Source organism: Rhinoraja longicauda, chromosome 19 (assembly GCF_053455715.1).
Source record: "Rhinoraja longicauda isolate Sanriku21f chromosome 19, sRhiLon1.1, whole genome shotgun sequence".
NCBI lineage: Eukaryota > Metazoa > Chordata > Chondrichthyes > Rajiformes > Arhynchobatidae > Rhinoraja > Rhinoraja longicauda.
Window position 1 is genome coordinate 9,479,043 of NC_135971.1, and position 20,172 is coordinate 9,499,214.

The 20,172-nt window shown below is 46.5% G+C and overlaps 1 protein-coding gene across 3 annotated transcripts in view; it reads left to right on the forward strand.

Annotated features, from left to right (window-relative positions):
- The first annotated feature begins 4,635 nt into the window (after positions 1–4,635).
- tmem268 (transmembrane protein 268) overlaps positions 4,636–20,172 on the forward strand; it is a 55,171-nt gene continuing 39,634 nt past the window's right edge. For all 3 annotated transcript variants that reach the window (XM_078416241.1, XM_078416243.1, XM_078416242.1), the window contains exon 1: positions 4,636–4,710. The gene's annotated coding sequence lies outside the window, so the exon portion shown is untranslated. The remainder of the gene's footprint in view (positions 4,711–20,172) is intronic.

A 20,172-nucleotide genomic window follows, 5' to 3' on the forward strand; every position in this document is an offset into this window, starting at 1 on the left:
TCAGGACAATAGACAATAGACAATAGACAATAGGTGCAGGAGTAGGCCATTCAGCCCTTCGAGCCAGCACCGCCATTCAATGCGATCATGGCTGATCACTCAATCAGTACCCCGTTCCTGCCTTCTCCCCATACCCCCTCACTCCGCTATCCTCAAGAGCTCTATCCAGCTCTCTCTTGAAAGCATCCAACGAACTGGCCTCCACTGCCTTCTGAGGCAGAGAATTCCACACCTTCACCACCCTCTGACTGAAAAAGTTCTTCCTCATCTCCGTTCTAAATGGCCTACCCCTTATTCTCAAACTGTGGCCCCTTGTTCTGGACTCCCCTAACATTGGGAACATGTTATCTGCCTCTAATGTGTCCAATCCCCTAATTATCTTATATGTTTCAATAAGATCCCCCCTCATCCTTCTAAATTCCAGTGTATACAAGCCCAATCGCTCCAGCCTTTCAACATACGACAGTCCCGCCATTCCGGGAATTAACCTAGTGAACCTACGCTGCACGCCCTCCATAGCAAGAATATCCTTCCTCAAATTTGGAGACCAAAACTGCACACAGTACTCCAGGTGCGGTCTCACCAGGGCCCGGTACAACTGTTGAAGGACCTCTTTGCTCCTATACTCAACTCCTCTTGTTACGAAGGCCAACATTCCATTGGCTTTCTTCACTGCCTGCTGTACCTGCATGCTTCCTTTCATTGACTGATGCACTAGGACACCCAGATCTCGTTGAACTCCCCCTCCTCCTAACTTGACACCATTCAGATAATAATCTGCCTTTCTATTCTTACTTCCAAAGTGAATAACCTCACACTTATCTACATTAAACTGCATCTGCCATGTATCCGCCCACTCACACAACCTGTCCAAGTCACCCTGCAGCCTTATTGCATCTTCCTCACAATTCACACTACCCCCCAACTTAGTATCATCTGCAAATTTGCTAATGGTACTTTTAATCCCTTCGTCTAAGTCATTAATGTATATCGTAAATAGCTGGGGTCCCAGCACCGAACCTTGCGGTACCCCACTGGTCACTGCCTGCCATTCCGAAAGGGACCCATTTATCCCCACTCTTTGCTTTCTGTCTGTCAACCAATTTTCTATCCATGTCAGTACCCTACCCCCAATACCATGTGCCCTAATTTTGCCCACTAATCTCCTATGTGGGACCTTGTCGAAGGCTTTCTGAAAGTCGAGGTACACCACATCCACTGACTCTCCCTTGTCAATTTTCCTAGTTACATCCTCAAAAAATTCCAGTAGATTTGTCAAGCATGATTTCCCCTTCGTAAATCCATGCTGACTCGGAATGATCCCGTTACTGCTATCCAAATGCTCAGCAATTTCGTCTTTTATAATTGACTCCAGCATCTTCCCCACCACTGATGTCAGACTAACTGGTCTATAATTCCCCGTTTTCTCTCTCCCTCCTTTCTTAAAAAGTGGGATAACATTTGCTATCCTCCAATCCACAGGAACTGATCCTGAATCTATAGAACATTGAAAAATGATCTCCAATGCTTCCACTATTTCTAGAGCCACCTCCTTAAGTACTCTGGGATGCAGACCATCAGGCCCTGGGGATTTATCAGCCTTCAGTCCCATCAGTCTACCCAAAACCATTTCCTGCCTAATGTGGATTTCCTTCAGTTCCTCCATCACCCTAGGTTCTCCGGCCCCTAGAACATTTGGGAGATTGTGTGTATCTTCCTCAGTGAAGACAGATCCAAAGTAACGGTTTAACTCGTCTGCCATTTCTTTGTTCCCCATAATAAATTCCCCTGCTTCTGTCTTCAAGGGACCCACATTTGCCTTGACTATTTTTTTCCTCTTCACGTACCTAAAAAAACTTTTGCTATCCTCCTTTATATTATTGGCTAGTTTACCCTCGTACCTCATCTTTTCTCCCCGTATTGCCTTTTTTAGTTAACTTTTGTTGCTCTTTAAAAGAGTCCCAATCCTCTGTCTTCCCACTCTTCTTTGCTATGTTATACTTCCTCTCCTTAATTTTTATGCTGTCCCTGACTTCCCTCGTCAGCCACAGGTGTCTCTTACTCCCCTTAGAGTCTTTCCACCTCTTTGGAATAAATTGATCCTGCAACCTCTGCATTATTCCCAGGAATACCTGCCATTGCTGTTCTACCGTCTTCCCTGCTAGGGCCTCCTTCCAATCAATTTTGGCCAGCTCCCGCCTCATGCCTCTGTAATCCCCTTTGCTATACTGTAATACCGACACTTCCGATTTTCCCTTCTGCCTTTCCATTTGCAGAGTAAAACTTATCATGTTGTGATCACTGCCTCCTAATGGCTCTTTTACCTCTAGTCCCCTTATCAGATCAGGATCATTACACAACACTAAATCCAGAATTGCCTTCTCCCTGGTAGGCTCCAGTACAAGCTGTTCTAAGAATCCATCTCGAAGGCACTCTACAAACTCTCTTTCCTGGGGTCCATTTCCAACCTGATTTTCCCAGTCTACCTGCATGTTGAAATCTCCCATAACCACAGTAGCATTACATTTTTGACACGCCAATTTTATCTCCTGATTCAACTTGCACCCTATGTCGAGGCTACTGTTTGGGGGCCTATAGATAACTCCCATTAGGGTCTTTTTACCCTTACAATTTCTCATTTCTATCCATACTGATTCAACATCTCCTGATTCTATGTCACCCCTTGCAAGGGAATGAATATCATTCCTAACCATCAGAGCAACCCCACCCCCTCTGCCCACCTGTCTGTCTTTTCTATACGTTGTGTACCCCTGGATATTCAGTTCCCAGCCCTGGTCCTCTTGTAACCATGTCTCAGTGATCCCTACAACATCATACTTGCCCATGACTAACTGAGCCTCAAGCTCATCCACTTTATTTTTTATACTACGCGCATTTAAGTACAACACTTTAACTTCTGTATTTACCTCCTCTCTCACATCGTTCAGAGAAGGAATGGGTGACGTTTCTAGTCGAGACCCTTCTTCAGACTGAGGGATGCTGTTCAGATTATTTACCTACAAATTGGTGAAACCGTCAGGTTCTAAGCTACCCAATACTAATAATAATAACAAATTTTATTTGTCATTTCCACTCCTTGCAGATCATACAACGAATAGGACGAAACAGAGTGCAGTACAAATTCAAAACATATAGACAGGGGATGACAGTGCAGTACAATACGATAAAGTACAATACAATTAGACAGTGCAATACAATACAACACAATACATATAGACAGGGGATGACAGTGCAATACAATACAATACATATAGACAGGGATTAATGCATGTAAACGGTAAAAGGTAAAGAAAGCATAAATGTAAAGTTTATCCTGCTGTTGGTTGTGACAGTTTTCCCACCTCTAACAATGACCGCACAGCAATGCAATGGTTGCTTGGCCTTGAAACACACTTTGCAAGGGGAGTCCACATCAAAGAGTATCTGACATGGACAACACACATTGCCGCACTGGTGGGTAAGGCAAAGCAGCGCCTTTACCACCTTAGACAGCTGAGGAAATTCAGAGTGTCTCTGAGGATCCTTCAATGCTTCTACTCTGGGGCTGCAGAGAGCATCCTGTCCGGCAACATCACAGTCTGGCTTGGGAACAGCTCTGCCCAGGACAGGAAGGCCCTGCAGAGAGTAGTGCGTTCGGCTGAACGCACTATGGGAACTACACTCGCCCCCCTGCAGGACCTATACATTAGGAGGTGTAGATCGAGAGCAAGCAAGATTATGAGGACCCCTACCACCCCAGCAACGGACTGTTCCAGCTGCTACGGTCAGGCAAACGCCTCCGCTGTCACGCTGCGAAAACGGAGAGGATGAGACGGTTTCTTCCCACAGGCCATCAGGACTGTTAACTTTTATAACTCCAGGGACTAATTTTTGTCTTCTCTGTATTAACTTTAATTTATATGCTATAGACAATAGACAATAGACAATAGGTGCAGGAGGAGGCCATTCGGCCCTTCGAGCCAGCACCGCCATTCAATGTGATCATGGCTGATCATTCTCAATCAGTACCCCGTTCCTGCCATCTCCCCATACCCCCTGACTCCACTATCCTTAAGAGCTCTATCTAGCTCTCTCTTGAATGCATTCAGAGAATTGGCCTCCACTGCCTTCTGAGGCAGAGAATTCCACAGATTCACAACTCTCTGACTGAAAAAATTCCTCCTCATCCCAGTTCTAAATGGCCTACCCCTTATTCTTAAACTGCTGTAACTGTAATTCTTTTTTTTGCACAATCCGCAGGCATTGCCACTTTCATTTCACTGCACATCGCGTATGTATGTGTGACAAATAAACTTGACTTGACTTGGATCCGAGAGGACAGACTGGGACTCAATGAATAGCTGCCCATCAGATCAGACCAATGGCTCATCTCAACTTGCGTCAAGTCCCGCCCCCTCCCGCCCTTCCTCTGATGGGCACCAGGCCCGGCCAATCACCGGCCGCCAATCGTCCTGCCTGCGGGACCGGGCTCTCTTTTGCAGTCCCGCCCTCCCTCCCTCCGGGGAACAACCAAGCTTGCTGGCCGGCCGCTAGATTGACGTGCGAGTGGACCAATGGGAAGCCGTCGGTCAATGGAGGCGCCTCTCTATAAGAGGGCTTAGTGGCCCGGGCCAAGTTTGGTTGCGCCGCGCCGCTCGGAGCGATGGAGGGAGCGTGAAGTCTGAAGACGACGGTCAACTTGCGATGGGGGTGAGTGGGGTCGCCTTATCCGTGAACCTGTGGAAATATATGTACCGGGTACAACACAAGCACACGTCCCCATGTGCATTAAAAAAAAAAAAACTATAACAGTGCGCAAGGAGACAAAAACCAATGCCCCCAGGTCGATGTTGTTGAGAGTTTGTTTGTTTGTGCGTAACTGCCCAGCAACTTGTAGGAGGGATGTGGGATGCAAGTGCTCTGCCAAACCTGCTCCTTCACCTTGTACTGGCTGTCTGTCGCACAGCTGCTGGGAATTCCCCAGTGCTATCTGTACTGAATAAGCCACATTAAGCTTTCAGGCTATTAAACACAACAAACTCTGAACGACGTCGACATATAAAATTATTAAGGGATTGGACAGGCGAGATGCAGGAAACATGTGCCCGGTGTTGGGGTTAAGAGTAAGGGGTAGGCCATTTAGAACTGAGACGAGGAAAACGTTTTTCACCCAGAGAGTTGTGAATTTGTGGAATTCTCTGCCTCAGAAGGCAGTGGAGGTCGATTCACTGGATGCATTCAAAAAGAGAGTTAGCTAGAGCTTTTTGGGCTAGTGGAATCAAGGATATGGAGAGAAGGCAGGAACAGGGTACTGATTGTGGTTGATCAGCCTCGATCGCATTGAATGGCGGTGCTGGCTCGAAGGGCCGAATGGCCTCCTCCTGCACCTATTGTCTATTGACCTGGGCCACTGGTTTTGTCTTCGTATGCATGCGTCGGTACACAGATACATGGGCAATGGGAGGAGGCCGTTCTGCCCTTTGAGCCAGCACCACCATTCAATGGGATCATGGCTGATCATCCACAATCAGTACCCTGTTCCTGCCTTCTCTCCATATCCTTGATTCCACTAGCCCTAAAAGCTCTATCTAACTCTCTTTTGAATGCATCCAGTGAATCGACCTCCACTGTCTTCTGAGGCAGAGAATTCCACAGATTCACAACTCTCTGGGTGAAAAACATTTTCCTCATCTCAGTTCTAAATGGCCTACCCCTTATCTTAAACTGTGACCCCTAGTTCTGGACCCCCCCCCCCCCCCCCCCCCAACATCGGGCACATGTTTCTTGCATCTTGCCTGTCCATCCCTTAATAATTTTATATGTTTCTATAAGATCCCCTCTCATCCTTCTAAATTCCAGTGAATACGAGCCCAGTCGACCCATTCTTTCATCATATGACAGTCCTGCCATCCTGGGAATTAACCTTGTGAACCTTTGCTGCACTCCCTCAATAGCAAGAATTAGTATAAGCCATGAAGCTATCAGGGCTATTAAACACAACAAAGTCTGAATGACATCGACCTGGGACAATGATTTTTGTCTTATGCGCTATTAATGTTTGTTTTTATATGTATACGGATGTGTGTGTGCATGAGTATATTGTGTATATATTTAAAGTATGCAGTATATGTAAAGTATATAAAGTAAATATAAGTATATATAAATAATATATATAAGAATAATAATACACACACACACACACACATATATATATATATATATTTACCTGACATTTGGACAGATACATGGAAAGGAAAGATTTAGAGATATTGGCTAAATGTGGGCAGGTGGGACTAGTGTAGATGGTAGACAAAGTCACAGAGTCATACAGTATGGGACCAAGGCCTATATTACCGTCAATATCTCTTGTTCCCCTGATTCTCAGTCTGAAGAAGGGTCTCGACCAGAAACGTCGCCTGTTCCTTTTTTCTGGAGAGGCTGTCTGACCCGCTGAGTTACTCTAGCTTTTTGTGTCTATCATCAGTGTGGCTGCTGGATATGGGACAATTTGATCAGTATGGGCAAGTTGGGTCAAAGGGCCTGTTTTCATACAGTATGACTCTATTTCTTAGTCGGAGAGCCATAGAGTGACACAGTGTGGAAACCGGCCCTTTGGCCCAACTTGCCAATGCCGGCTAAATGTCCCAGCTACACTAGTCCCACCGGCTTGCGTTTGGTCCATATCCCTCCAAACTTGTCCCATCCATGTACCTGTCTAACTGTTTCATAAATGTTTGGGTAGTCCATCCCTCAACTACCCCCTCAGGCAGCTCGTTCCACACACACCCACCACCCTTCGTATGAAAACGTTACCCCTCAGATTCCTATTAAATCTTTTCCCCTTCGCATTCTTGCTATTGAGGGCGTGCAGCATAGGTTTACTAGGTTAATTCCCGGAATGGCGGGACTGTCCTATGTTGAAAGACTGGAGCGGTTAGGTTTGCATACACTGGAATTTAGAAGGATAAGAGGGGATCTTATCGAAACATATAAGATTATTAAGGGGTTGGACATGTTAGAGGCAGGAAGCATGTTCCCAATGTTGGGGGAGTCCAGAACCAGGGGCCACAGTTTAAGAATAAGGGGTAGGCCATTTAGAAAGGAGATGAGGAAAAACTTTTTCACTCAGAGTTGTAAATCTGTGGAATTCTCTGCCTCAGAAGGCAGAGGAGGCCAATTCTCTGAATACATTCAAGAGAGAGCTTGATCGACCTCTTAAGGATAGCGGAGTCAGGGGTTATGGGGAGAAGGTAGGAATGGGGTACTGATTGAGAATGATCAGCCATGATCACATTGAATGGTGGTGCTTGCTCGGGGGGCCGAATGGCCTCCTCCTGCACCCCTATTGTCTATTGCCTTAATCCTCTGTCGTCGATTCATCTTGTCTGAGCTAGAGACTCAGCATGACTATGATTTAGTCTGTTAGTTCCTTAAATGTTTCCGAACTTAGACATTGATATCCTCATTGAGACGACCTGCCTTTCAATATTCTACTCTCCTATTCTAATAAGGTGTTTCCCCCTCACGAATTTTACATCTTTATTTCCTCATTCTAAACAGCAATGATACAATGCGTAACAACAGTGGTTTCAGCACCTTAGTTACGACTGGATTCATTTCTCTTTGTTGGTTCAGTATATGTGAAACCCAATTACCACGATGGATAGTAGAAACAAGAGAAAATATTATTCTGCAAACATTCTCCAGAAGGCATGATAATTGCGAATGCATTTTCTAAAAGATTCCATTTAATTGACTTCAGAGAGAAAACAAAATCAGTGCAATTTGCTGTCATAGATATTTTCCACATAAATAGCACTGGATTTCGAACCGTGATGTGCATGAGCACTTCACAAAAATGTTAGTCTGAAAATGCACAGAATTCGTATTATCTTACGTAGAAACATAGAACATAGGTGCAGCAGGAGGCCATTCGGCCCTTCGAGCCAGCACCGCCATTCATTGTGATCACGGCTGATCGCCCCCAATCGCCACCCTTGCCTGCCTTCTCCCCATACTCCTTGATTCCACTAGCCCCCAGAGCTCAATCTAACTCTCTCTTAAATCCATCCAGTGATTTGGCCTCCACTGCCCTCTGTGGCAGAGAATTCCACAAATTCACAACTCTCTGGGTGAAAAAGTTTTTTCTCACCTCAGTTTTAAATGGCCTCCCCTATATTCTAAGACTGTGTGGCCCCTGGTTCTGGACTCGCCCAACATTGGGAACATTTTTCCTGCCTCTGGCTTGTCCAGTCCTTTTATAATTTTATACGTTTCTGTAAGATCCCCTCTCATCCTTCTAAACTCCAGTGAATACAAGCCTAACTCCGGTGAATTCAAGCCTAACTCCAGTGAATACAAGCCTAACTCCAGTGAATACAAGCCTAACTCCAGTGAATACAAGCCTAACTCCAGTGAATTCAAGCCTAACTCCAGTGAATACAAGCCTAACTCCAGTGAATACAAGCCTAACTCCAGTGAATACAAGCCTAACTCCAGTGAATACAAGCCTAACTCCAGTGAATACAAGCCTAACTCCAGTGAATACAAGCCTAACTCCAGTGAATACAAGCCTAACTCCAGTGAATACAAGCCTAACTCCAGTGAATTCAAGCCTAACTCCAGTGAATACAAGCCTAACTCCAGTGAATACAAGCCTAACTCCAGTGAATACAAGCCTAACTCCAGTGAATACAAGCCTAACTCCAGTGAATACAAGCCTAACTCCAGTGAATACCAGCCTAACTCCAGTGAATACAAGCCTAACTCCAGTGAATACAAGCCTAACTCCAGTGAATACAAGCCTAACTCCGGTGAATACAAGCCTAACTCCAGTGAATACAAGCCTAACTCCAGTGAATACAAGCCTAACTCCAGTGAATACAAGCCTAACTCCGGTGAATACAAGCCTAACTCCAGTGAATACAAGCCTAACTCCAGTGAATTCAAGCCTAACTCCAGTGAATACAAGCCTAACTCCAGTGAATACAAGCCTAACTCCGGTGAATACACCAAAGGGAGACACAAAGTGCTGGAGTAACTCAGTGGGACAGGCAGCATCATCTCTGGAGGGAAGGAAATGGGTGAATTTTTCGGGTCGAGATCGGGTCTGAATAAGGGTCTCGACCTGAAACGTCACCCATTCCTGCTCTGCACAGATGCTGCCTTTCCCGCTGAGTTACTCCAGCATTTTGCGTTTATTTCTTCCCTTTATCCTGTTTTCAAGATTCAAGATTCAAGATAGCTTTATTTGTCATCCAAAAAAACGATTTTTTTGGACGACACGGTAGCGCAGCGGTAGAGTTGCTGCTTTACAGCGAATGCAGCGAATGCAACGCCGGAGACTCAGGTTCGATCCTGACTACGGGTGCTGCACTGTAAGGAGTTTGTACGTTCTCCCCGTGACCGGCGTGGGTTTTCTCCGAGATCTTCGGTTTCCTCCCACACTCCAAAGACGTACAGGTATGTAGGTTAATTGGCTGGGTAAATGTAAAAATTGTCCCTAGTGTAGGATAGTGTTAATGTACGGGGATCGCTGGGCGGCACGGACTTGGAGGGCCGAAAAGGCCTGTTTCCGGCTGTATATATATGATATGATATGATATGAAATTCAGTCACCCACAGTCCAACAATAAAAACATTAAATTAGGCAGATTACACAATAAAGCATTAAAATAGGCAAATTACACAACCCCAAAAACACACAAAAAAAAAAGAAACATCCATCACAGTGAGTCTCCTCCAGTCCTCTCCTCACTGTGATGGAAGGCCACAATGTCTTTTCCCTTCCCCTGCCGTCTTCTCCCGCAATCAGGTTGTTGTGGTTGCAGGCCGCGCCGGACGGTGAAAGGTCCGCATTATTCCCTTCATCCTGTACCTGTACACTATGTTGTGGTCTGATTGTAATCACGTCACAATCGGGCAGCACGGTGGCTCACCGGTAGAGTTGCTGCCTTACAGCGCAAAGCAAAGTGTGGAAAACATGGAGGGGTGATATTTTGGGTCGGGACCCTTCTTCAGACTCTTCAGAGCTTAGGAATGAGGAGTCTTGGACCTGGTTTGTGTTTTTGTTCCTGAAGCTATGTATCAAACACATCACAAAGACAGCCTTCTTCCACCTCACAAACATTGCCCGTCTCCGTCCATCCCTCTCCTCGACAGCTGCAGAAACCCTCATCCACGCCTTCATCACCTCCCGTCTGGACTACTGCAACAGCCTCCTCTATGGCTCACCCTCAAAAAATCATCAGTAAACTTCAATACATTCAAAACTCCGCTGCCCGTCTACTCACCCACTCCCCGATCCGTGACCATATCACCCCCGTCCTTTACAAACTCCACTGGCTCCCCATCCCCCAGAGAATCCAGTACAAAATCCTCCTCATGACCTACAAAGCCCTCCATAACCTGGCCCCATCCTACCTGACTGACCTCCTCCACAGGCACACTCCCACCTGCACCCTCCGCTCTGCTGCTGCCAATCTCCTGTCCCCCCCCATCCGGACCAAACTCAGATCCTGGGGGGACAGGGCTTTCTCCATCGCTGCTCCCACCCTCTGGAACTCACTACCCCAAACTGTCAGAGACTCCTCCACACTCACCACATTCAAAACATCACTGAAGTCTCACCTCTTCAGCACTGCCTTCAACCACTGAAGGTCACCTCACCTTCTGTCTCCTTTTTCTGTTCGTTTACTTATTTATCTATTTATTCACTTCTCTATGTTCTAGAAATCCCTGTAAAGCGTCTTTGAGTGTTTGAAAAGCGCTATATAAATGTAATGCATTATTATTATTATTATTATTATTACACCAAGCCCACTTCCCTGCAGCACTGAAAAATGATGAGTTCCATGATTTAGGCCCATTGAAAATGAGGAACAACAATGTGCTTCCTAGGCAGGTTTAGTTTAGTTTAGAGATACAGTGCGGAAGCAGGCCCATTGAGTCTGCACCGACCAGCGATACCCACACGCTTACACTATCCTACACACACTAGGGACAATTTTTACATTTATACCAAGTGAAATAACCTACAAGCCTGTACGTCTTTGGACAGGGCATTGGTGAGACCACACCTGGAGTACTGCGTACAATTTTGATCTCCTAATCTGAGGAAAGACATTCTTGCCATAGAGGGAGTACAGAGAAGGTTCACCAGATTGATTCCTGGGATGGCAGGACTTTCATATGAAGAAAGACTGGATAGACTCGGCTTGTACTCGCTGGAATTTAGAAGATTGAGGGGGGATCTTATAGAAACTTACAAAATTCTTAAGGGGTTGGACAGGCTGGATGCAGGAAGATTGTTCCCGATGTTGGGGAAGTCCAGAACAAGGGGTCACAGTTTAAGGATAAGGGGGAAGTCTTTTAGGACCGAGATGAGAAAGTTTTTTTTCACACAGAGAGTGGTGAATTTGTGGAATTCTCTGCCACAGAAGGTAGTTGAGGCCAGTTCATTGGCTATATTTAAGAGGGAGTTAGATGTGGCCCTTGTGGCTAAAGGGATCAGGGGGTATGGAGAGAAGGCAGGTGTGGGATACTGAGTTGGATGATCAGCCATGATCATATTGAATGGCGGTGCAGGATCGAAGGGCCGAATGGCCTACTCCTGCACCTATTTTCTATGTTTCTATGGAGTGTGGGAGGAAACCGAAGATCTCGGAGAAAACCCACGCAGGTCACGGGGCGAACGTACAAACTCCGTACAGACAGCACCCGTAGTCGGGATCGAACCGGGGTCTCTGGCGCCGTGAGGCAGTAGCTCTACCGCTGCGTCACTGTGCCGACCGGTGGAGTGACCTTGAGAGAAGCTGGCAGATGGTGGCATTATCATGCACCTACCGCCTGGCCTCTGGTGTTGGGGATAGTCGGAGAGGCAGGCAAAGCTGGTCATGGAATGACTCCAACAAGGAATTTGGTTGAACCTTCTTTACTGAGTGTACTGTGGGAATATGGAGCTGGCTACCAAAGGGGTTCTTTGAAGGGAATAGCAAAACACATACAATGGGAAGATGGGCAGAGACAGAGGGCATTAGGGAGAAAGGAAGAGAGGGCCTCACCGACAGAGGAAGCTGAAGAGAGTGTGTGGAGGCTCTGGGATACTGATAGTGGTAATTCTGTGCAATAAATGTCAGTAACAATCAGGTGGACAATCCCAGTAGAACCAGTCACAACTTGACTGACCCTAAGGCATAGGGGCAGAATTAGGCCATTCGGCCCTTTGAGTCTGCAGTGCCATTTGATCATAGACAATAGGTGCAGGAGTAGGCCATTTGGCCCTTCGAGCCAGCACCACCATTCGATGTGATCATGGCTGACCATTCTCAATCAGTACCCCGTTCCTGCCTTCTCCCCATGCCCCCTGACTCCGCTATCCTTAAGAGCTCTATCCAGCTCTCTCTTGAATGGCGCAGATGCGGCATAGACGGAGGAATTGGGAGTAGGGGGATAGACTTTTTGCAGGAGACAGGGTGGGAAGAAGTGTAGTCCAGATAGCAGTGCGAGTCAGTGGGTTTTGTAGTAGATGTCGGTCACTAGTCTGTCTCCTGTGATGGAGATGGTGAAAAGAGATTAGCATCGTACGCCAGTGCTGTGGAGCAGAAAAGTTTCCTGTTGTGTCACGGCATCTGTGGCAGCTGGCACCCCCACAGGAACTGCAGTGGGGTGCGAGTGAGAAGGAGTAGGGAAAATGCGCTGGAAACTTGGCCTCCAGAGCCCACAGCGCGCTGACTAGTCGAACAGAAACCCCAGCAAGGCAGGAAGACTGGAAACGGACCCGAAAGAAGCAGCAGCATAACTGCAGCTGATTGAAGTTCGCAAGTCATCCATTTTTGAGAATGGTTTCTCTGCTCGTGATCTGCGGCCTAAAAATTGCGCTTCTGCTCAGGAAATTGATTTTGATTGAACCGTTGAAGTGCGACCAGTTTACTAAAGTGTGACTGCTTGCCTTTTGCCCTGAAATATTGCTGAGAAAAATAATATTTTTTTTGTTAGGGTTTAGTTTACTGTCACGTGTTCCGAAGTGCAGTGGAAAGACAATAGACAATAGGTGCAGGAGGAGGCCATCCGGCCCTTCGAGCCAGCACCGCCATTCAATGTGACCATGGCTGATCATTCTCAATCAGTACCCCGTTCCTGCCTTCTCCCCATACCCCCTGACTCCGCTATCCTTACGAGCTCTATCCAGCTCTCTCTTGAATACATTCAGAGACTTTGCCTCCACTGCCTTCTGAGGCAGTGAATTCCACAGATTCACAACTCTCTGACCGAAAAAGTTTTTCCTTTTGTTGCGTGAAGGACTATACATGTTTACAATCGAGCCATCCACTGAGCACAGTGTGTTAGGGAGTAACGTTCAGTGCAAGATAAAGGTTTAGGTTAACTGACTTTATTGTCAAGTGTACTCAGGTACAGTGAAAAGCTATTGTTGCATGCTAACCAGTCAGTGGAATACAATACAATAATACAATACAATATATCTTTATTGTCATTGTACAGGGATACAACGAGATTGGGAATGCGCCTCCCGTACGATGCAATAATTTAATTAGCTAGTCAGTATTAATTTAAACAACAACAACCCGACGAAACAAATTGTAACAGTTTTAAGACAGAATAAAGTGCAAGTAGATCTGTGCCGGTTCACTGTGCGATGTGACCATCCGGCTCAGCAGGACCGGTTCATAGCAGCTATGGCCCTGGGGATGAAGCTGTTCCTGAGTCTGGAGGTGCGGGCGTAGAAGGCCTTGTATCGTCTGCCCGATGGAAGGAGTTCGAACCGACTGTTGCAGGGGTGTGAAGAGTCTTTGTGGATGCTGGTGGCTTTTCTGAGGCATCGTGTGTTGTAGATGCCCTCCAAGGCTGGGAGCTGTGTTCCGATGGTCCTCTGAGCTCTATGGACTACCCGCTGAAGAGCGTTCCTTTCTGCCTCCGTGCAGCTGAGGTACCACACAGGGATGTCATGTGTTAGGATGCTCTCTATGGTGCAGCGGTAGAATGTCGTCAGCAGCTGTTGGGGTAGACCAGACTTCTTCAGTGTTCTTGGGTAGAACATGATTGTAGTCGAGCCGTCCAGAGTATTGATGCAGGATAATGGAGCAACATACAGGGCAAGATGAAGTTTCGTTTCGTTTATTGTCACGTTCACCGAGGTACACCGATGGATCAATAAAATTGTAAATTTGCAAATGGCAGTAAAAGCAAACCAAAGCTGCTATTTTGACCAACTTGTCAAATATCATCTTTGTAATGTTTTTGATTTTGAAATGTTTGTATATGCGGAAATTCCAACTGGTAATGGCCTGGCAACTTCAAAGTGCCAGTGCTAAAACCACAGCACAGAATCAGATTTAAAAAACCTCTTTAAATCGTTGCTGCATCAGCTACATGTTTTGACACCAAGCCACTTCCTGTGAATAATTCTTTGACAGCTTCGAGTTAAGGCTACGGCTCCAAACAGAATTACTGATCTTCCTGGTTTACTTGGCGATGTTAATACAGGGCTAAGACAATAGACAATAGGTGCAGGAGGAGGCCATTCGGCCCTTTGAGCCAGCACCGCCATTCAATGTGATCATGGCTGATCATTCTCAATCAGAACCCCGTTCCTACCTTCTCCTCATACCCACTGACTCTGCTATCCTTAAGAGCTCTATCTAGCTCTCTCTTGAATGCATTCAGAGAATTGGCCTCCACTGCCTTCTGAGGCAGAGAATTCCACAGATTCACAACTCTCTGACTGAAAAGGTTTTTCCTCATCTCCGTTCTAAATGGCCTACCCCTTATTCTTAAACTGTGGCCCCTTGTTCTGGACTCCACTAACATTGGGTTCATGTTTCCTGTCTCTAACGTGTCCAACCCCTTATACGTTTCGATAAGATCTCCTCTCATCCTTCTAAATTCCAGTGTAGACAAGCCTAGTCGCTCCAGTCTTTCAACATATGACAATCTGTGTGAGATTGTTGATCTTTATTAGGTTGTATGCTTTATCTTCCATTTGTTTGTTGAGACATTGTGGGCATTTCTGAAATAGGACGTCACTTTGCAGAATTGAAAGGTGTTCTATCTTTATCAGTTTCACTTTTGTAGCAGAAATGCTGTTTCAGAAGAAAACTGTGGCTTGGAACTATTCTGATCTGGGTGACATTTTAAGTGGTTTAGTTTAGTTTAGAGATACGATACAGCGTGGAAGCAGGCCCTTCGGCCCACTGAGTCCGCACCGGCCAGTGATCCCCGCGTACGTTATACTATCCGAAACACACTCGGGACAATTTACAATCCTACCGAGCCAATCGACTTGCAAACCGGTGCGTCTTTGGAGTGTCGGAGGAAACCGGAGCAGCTGGGGTGAACGTACAAGCTCCCTACAGGCAATCACCCCGTGGTCAGAATTGAACCCGGGTCCCTGGCTCTGTAAAGGCAGCAACTCTACCACTTTCCAGGTGAGACAAAGGTTCACCTGCACCTCCTCCAACCTCATCTATTGCATCCGCTGCTCCAGATGTCAACTTATTTACATCGGCGAAACCAAGCGCACGCTCGGCGATCGCTTCGCTCAACACCTGCGCTCGGTCCGCATTAACCATACTGATCTCCCGGTGGCCGAGCACTTCAACTCCCCCTCCCACTCCCAGTCTGACCTTTCTGTCATGGGCCTCCTCCAGTGCCATAGTGAGGCCTACCGGAAATTGGAGGAACAGCACCTCATATTTCGCCTGGGCAGCTTGCAGCCCAGTGGTATGAACATCGACTTCTCCAACTTTAGATAGTTCATCTGTCCCTCTCTTCCCCTCCCCCTTCCCAGATCTCCCTCTGTCTTCCTGTCTTCACCTATATCCTTCCTTTGTCCCGCCCCCCTGACATCAGTCTGAAGAAGGGGCTCGACCCGAAACGTCACCCATTCCTTCTCTCCTGAGATGCTGCCTGACCCGCTGAGTTACTCCAGCATTTTGTGAATAAATACCTTCGATTTGTACCGGCATCTGCAGTTATCTTCTTATAACTCTACCACTGTGCTGGCCTCTTGGTGAATTTTATCCAAAACTGTTGCACGTCTCCTGAAATTCAGTCCAGTTTATCCATGTTGAGTGAAGCAGCAGGTAGGGCTGCTGCCTCACAGCGTCGGAGACCCCAGGGAGCTGGGATAATATGCTGACATCTCTCGGGTGGGACACAATAGACAATAGGTGCAGGAGGAGGCCATTCGGCCCTTCGAGCCAGCACCGCCATTCAATGTGATCATGGCTGATCATTCTCAATCAGTACCCCGTTCTTGCCTTCTCCCCATACCCCCTGACTCCGCTATCCTTAAGAGCTCTATCCTTGATGTTAATTCATTTAAAAGCAACTAGATCTCTTCAACGTGGTCAGAAAGGCCCACTTCAAAATTTTATCACTGCTCCACTCACTGTATCTCAGGCTAGATACAGGAAGACTGTTCCCGATGTTGGGGAAGTCCAGAACAAGGGGTCACTGTTTAAGGATAAGGGGGAAGTCTTTTAGGACCGAGATGAGAAAGTTGTTTTTCACACAGAGTGGTGGATCTGTGGAATTCTCTGCCACAGAAGGTAGTTGAGGCCAATTCATTGGCTATATTTAAGAGGGAGTTAGATGTGGCCCTTGTGGCTAAAGGGATCGGGGGTATGGAGAGAAGGCAGGTACAGGATACTGAGTTGGCTGATCAGCCATGATCATATTGAATGGCGGTGCATGCTCGAAGGGCTGAATGGCCTACTCCTGCACCTATTTTCTATGTTTCTAAATGGCCTACCCCTTATTCGTAAACTGTGCCCCCCTGGTTCTGGACTCCCCCAACATTGGGAACATGTTTCCTGCCTCTAACGTGTCCAACCCCTTAATAATCTTATACGTTTCGATAAGATCTCCTCTCATCCTTCTAAATTCCAGTGTAAACACTGCAGAATCAGGCTAAGACTTGTTGCAATTTACAAGGAGATTCACAAAATCACGACATCAAATCTTCCGTCATCCCAGAGCAACAACCGCCATGAAACAAGACAAGATTACGGTCCCTATATCATCAACGGGCTAAATGTCAATAAACTTTGCTACCAATAGTCCCTTTACTCTCGGACGATAAGGGAATGGAATTATGTTACCACCCAACACACACTTGCTGCCCCCGATGTTAAGTCACTTAAAAAGGGGATTGAGCAACTAGATCTCTTCAACTTGGTCAAAAAGGCCCACTTCAAAATTTTATCACTGCTCCGCTCACTCCGACCTGCGCGAGATAAGCACCTATGATGTGTTAGTGCAGTAATCAACCAGAACCAGATTCTGACCTTGTGTGTGGAGTTTGCACGTTCTCCCTGTGATCTCCTGGGTTTACTCTGGTTTCCACCCTTTCTCCCTCCCCCATTACAATCAGCCTGAAGATGGGTCTCGACCAGAAAAGTCGCCCGTCCGAGTTCTCCACAGATGCTGCCTGACCCGCTGAGTTACTCCAGCACTCTGAAACGTCACCTATCGATGTTCTCCAGAGATGCTGCCTGACCCGCTGAGTTACTCCAGCACTCTGTGAAACGTCACCTATCCATGTTCTCCAGAGATGCTGCCCGACCCGCTGAGTTACTCCAGCGCTCTGGAGAACATGGATAGGTGACGTTTCACAGAGTGCTGGAGTAACTCAGCGGGTCAGGCAGCATCTCTGGAGAACATGGATAGGTGACGTTCCACAGAGATGCTGCCTGACCCGCTGAGTTACTCCAGCACTCTGTGAAATGTCACCTATCCATGTTCTCCTCAGGTGCTGCCTGACCCGCTGAGTTACTCCAGCACTCTGTGAAACGTCACCCATCCACGTTCTCCACAGATGCTGCCTGACCCGCTGAGTTACTCCAGCACTTTGTGTCCTTTTGTGTATTTAGCGGCATCTGCAGTTTGTTGTGTTGGCGTTGTAACACCAGGTTGTGCCACCTCTGGGGAACCCGGTTGCTGGAGACGAAGATGTTCCATGTGCTGACAAAGTGGTATCAGGGGATACCAGACCTGACCCAGTCGACAATTGTTCCGTTTATTTATATCAATAGCCAAGAATGCTGCACTCCAGGGTGCTCCGTTTCCCAGTAGGAATTCCTGGCAAGCCATAGAAGTGGAAAATATCTGACATTAGTTCCAGCTGTCCAACACTACCCTGCTTTTGACGCACAGTTTGAGATACATTGATCATATGGGGAGGTCATAAGTGATCGGAGTAGAATTAGGCCTATTCGGCCCATCAAGCCTACTCTGCCATTCAATCGTGGCTGATCTATCTCTCCCTCTTAACCCCATTCTCCTGCCTTCTCCCCGTAATCTCTTGACACCTGTACTAATCAAGAATCTATCTATCTCTGCCTTAAAAATATCCACTGACTTGTGGCCTCCACAGCCCACTGTGACAAAAAATTCCACAGATTCACCACCCTCTGACGAAAGACATTTCTCCTCATCTCCTTCCTAAAAGAACGTCCTTTAATTCTGAGGCTGTGACCTCTTGTCCTAGACTCTCCCACCAGTGGAAGCATCCACCCTATCCAAGATAGACACAAAATGCTGGAGTAACTCAGCGGGACGGGCAGCATCTCTGGAGAGAAGGAATGGGTGACGTTTCGGGTCGAGACCCTTCTTCAGACTGATGTCGGGGGAGTGACAGGGAGTGACTGATGTCAGGGGCCACAGTTTAAGAATAAGGGGTAGGCCATTTAGAACTGAGATGAGGAAAAACTTTTTCAGTCAGAGAGTTGTGAATCTGTGGAATTCTCTGCCTCAGAAGGCAGTGGAGGCCAATTCTCTGAATGCATTCAAGAGAGAGCTGGATAGAGCTCTTAAGGATAGCGGAACCAGGGGGTATGGGGAGAAGGCAGGAACGGGGTACTGATTGAGAATAATCAGCCATGATCACATTGAATGGCGGTGCTGGCTCAAAGGACCAAATGGCCTACTCCCGCACCTATTGTCTACTGAGTGGGCAGGACAGAGATAGAATGTAGTCGGAGACAGTCAGACTGGTGGGAGAACTGGGAAGGGGGAGGGGATGGAGAGAGAGAGAGAGGGAAAGCAAGGACTATTTGAAGTTGGAGAAGTCAATAGACAATAGACAATAGGTGCAGGAGGAGGCCATTCAGCCCTTCGAGCCAGCACCGCCATTCAATGCGATCATGGCTGATCACTCTCAATCAGTACTCTCACTCTCAAGTCAGTGTCCATACCGCTGGGGTGTAAGCTCCCCAAGTGAAATATGAGGGGCTGTTCCTCCAATTTGCGCTGGGCCTCATTCTGACAATGGAGGAGGCCCAGGACAGGAAGGTCAGATTGGGAATGGGAGTGGGGGGGGTTAAAGTGCTGAGCCACCGGGAGATCAGGTAGGTACATCTACCTGATTTCCCCATTGCTCAGTGATGAACTACAGAGTCATAACAACACGGACACAGGACCTTCGGCCCTCAATGTCCATGCTGGCAATAGAGTAATCACCCCATTTACCAGGTTTTGGTTCACAGCCTGCTGTACCTCGAAAGTGCAGAGGCATGGAAAGCTATCCTGCCAGGCATTGGTGTTTGGATTCCAGCCACCCTTTAGTTTAGCTTTAGTTTAGAGATACAGCGCGGAAACTGGCCCTTCGGCCGGCAGAGTCTGTGCCCACCAGCAATCCCTGCACACAAAAACTATCCTTTTTTTTTTTCTTTTTTTTAAATTTTTGAAAAGCATATGTACAAATAGAAATTTTTTAAAAACACATTTGTTACAGAGTTCTTGCATAGCTTCAATTTTTAAATTTTTGAAGAGAGAAAGTAAAAAAAAAAACAACAAAAAAAACTATAAACTTGGGGAGAGAGAATAAGAGGGTTAAAAAATATATTTTAAAAAAAAGGATCTAACTATAAAAATTAAAGGGAGTAGATCCGAGAGACAATAACAGTACATCCAACCCCTAACTCAAGTCACAACTTTTAATTTAAAAATTTTATTTTAGTCCTGTGCCAAATCCATTTACTTTTCTAAAAATTCAATAAATGGAGACCATATTTTTAAAAATAACTCAGGTTTGTCAATTAAGGCAAATCTTATTTTTTCCAAATGCAGGGTCTCTGTCATTTCCGTAGTCCACATTTTAATTGTGGGGGTTATTGGTTTTTTCCAAAATTTAAGTATTAATTTTTTCGCAGT